Source organism: Jaculus jaculus, chromosome X (genome assembly GCF_020740685.1).
Source record: "Jaculus jaculus isolate mJacJac1 chromosome X, mJacJac1.mat.Y.cur, whole genome shotgun sequence".
NCBI lineage: Eukaryota > Metazoa > Chordata > Mammalia > Rodentia > Dipodidae > Jaculus > Jaculus jaculus.
Window position 1 is genome coordinate 74,249,792 of NC_059125.1, and position 2,637 is coordinate 74,252,428.

General features: G+C 41.3%; 1 pseudogene; it reads left to right on the plus strand.

Annotated features, from left to right (window-relative positions):
• Window positions 1-427: 427 nt before the first annotated feature.
• Window positions 428-845, plus strand: LOC101607111 (annotated as a pseudogene).
• The last annotated feature ends 1,792 nt before the right edge of the window (window positions 846-2,637 follow it).

A 2,637-nucleotide genomic window follows, 5' to 3' on the forward strand; every position in this document is an offset into this window, starting at 1 on the left:
GATCAGCATGAAGATAAAGGGCTGGAATGAGTCTCTCCCCAAAGAAAATTTCTTTGACTCTACTTAAAATTTCAAGCAGAACCATGAGTGGTTTAAGGAACACTCCTCATTGATTCCAAAGCTCAAGACCTTCCTTATTTAACAAAAGAGTTTTAAAAATAACTGGAGAAATAGGTTTCAGATTATTAAAAATTTGATTATGAACAACTGTGCAGAACTAAACTGTGATATATTAAGCAATGCTACCATCTTATGGCCAAGAATGGGAAATTCAATGAGGAAAAAATGGTTTGAGAGCAGACCACACACAAGGAAAGAGAATTCTATTAAAAACAAACATTGATAACTTATACCTTGTTAAACCAATTTGACGTTTCAAGGGCAAGTGAAGGGGATATAAACAATGAGGCCATACTTCTCTGCTGCCATCATGATGTGCATGAATGTCCTGGTGGATGCTCTCAAGAGCATCAACAATGCTGAAAAAAAAGAGGCAAATGCCAGGTCCATATTAGGCCATGCTCCAAAGTCATTTGATTTCTAACAGTGATGGTGAAGCATGCTTTCATTGGTGAGTTTGAAACCACTGATGATCAGAGAGCTGGGAAAATTGTTGTGAACCTCACAGGCAGGTTAAACAAGTATGGAGTGATCAGGTCCCAGATTTGATGTACAGCTCAAAGACTTAGAAAAATGGCAAAGTAATTTCCTCCAAACTTGTTAGTTTGGTTCCATTCTTCTGACATCATCAGTTGGCATCATGGACCATGAGGAAGCAAGAAGAAAACACAGGAGGTAAAATGCTGGGCTTCTTTTCTGAGGGTACAAAGAAAGCAGACATATGACTAAAACGCTTCAGTGGACTCCATACTAGGCTTTGAGCTTTGCAGCAGCATGTTTAGCCATGTAAATTCACCATGTTAACTGAATGTTTTCCCATGTAGCAATTAAGACAATTTTGTGACCACACTGTCACCTGGATGGTGACTCACAAGAATATGTTGTCCTACCCTAGATAGTTGAATCTCTCTGGGTTGAGGTTCAGTGGTTCCTTTACTGTAGCTTGATACCACATATACTGATGTAAATATTCCATAAAACAAACAAAAATGAATAATTACATTCAAACTGAGAATAGGTCTCAGATGTCCCATGACCTGTTTAAAAAACAGTTTATGTGGTGCTAGGGATCAAACCCATGGCTTTGTGCATGCTTCAGAAGCACTGTGCCAACTGAGGTACAGCCACTTATAGATGGTTTCTGTTGTAGTTAGCTCCTCATTGCTGGGAAGAACATCCAACCAGACAGCTTATGGGAGGAAGAGATTTATTGCAGGCTTACAGAGTCCAGGGGAACACCGTCAATGGTAAAAGAATCTAAACACCACCAACAGCCAGCACCACCAGCAAGCACAAACCACGAGAGCACAAACTTCTCCTCTCCACATCTTTGGACTGGAATGAAGATCTGCTCCCAAACACACCTTAGGACTGAGCCCTAGGATCCACTCCAGTAACATCTTCTCCAGCCTAGCTGCTGGAGACCCAAGTTACAAGCTTAATTTTAATAAAACACCTGAGTCTATGGGGCCACACATGTATACTATCACATCAAAACTAGCAGTCTTACATAGCTCAGGCTGGCCTTGAACTCACTAAATGAGGATATCTTTGAACTCCTGACCTTCCTGCCTATGCTTCCTGAGTTCTGGGACTAAAGGATTGTGGCAACTTGTTTATATGATTATTCTTTTTCAGACAAGTCTCATTATGTGGCCCAAGCTCTGTTCTAACTCAAGATTTTCTTGCTTTGGTCTTCAGAGTGCTACAATTACAGGAAGGACACACTATGCCAGGGTTGCATGTTATTTATTTTGTAATTTTTATAAAAGACAGTGAGAGTGACAGCATGAGAGAGAAACAGAGAGGAAAAAGTGGTGGACTAGGGTCTCTGGCCACTGCAATCAAACTCCAGAAACGTGTGCCACCTTGTGCACATGTACAACTTTGTGCACTTGCATCACCTTGTGCATCTGGCTTATGTGGAACAGAAAAGCAACCCCAGCATAGGTGATCACTCGTGGAAGTAGATCTCTGGAGCACACTGCACAACCCTTAGGAGCTCAACTGGTCAATGTCTCCCCTCCTCCAGCCTCCCCCAGAAGGAGTTAACTGTTTCCATAACATTAGGAAGGGTCTTGTGACCTTTTAAGTTTCAGCTCTCTCCTGGCATTCCTGGAAGGAATGTTTCAATTCAATATTTTACTTTTGCGGGAAGCTTCTACACAGCAACACCCATCACAAGAACAGATAAATAAAATGTGAAACATACATATATGCATAAATACATACACACACACAAATAAAATGGAAAAAAGTAAGGAATGGTGGAGCACAACTTTAGTTGCAGCACTTCGAAGGCTGAAGTAGGAAGATGGCCAGGAGGCATTTGAGGCCAGCCTGGGGCTTCAGAGTGAATTCCAGGTCCAATAGGTATACAGTGAGACACTGACTTGAAGAAATAAAAAATAAATAAAATTTTATAAACAATACGTAGCCAGGTGAGATAGCTCACACTTCTAATCTCAGGAGCACTGAGGAGGCTGAGGCAGGAGAATTGTCACACATTTGAGGCCA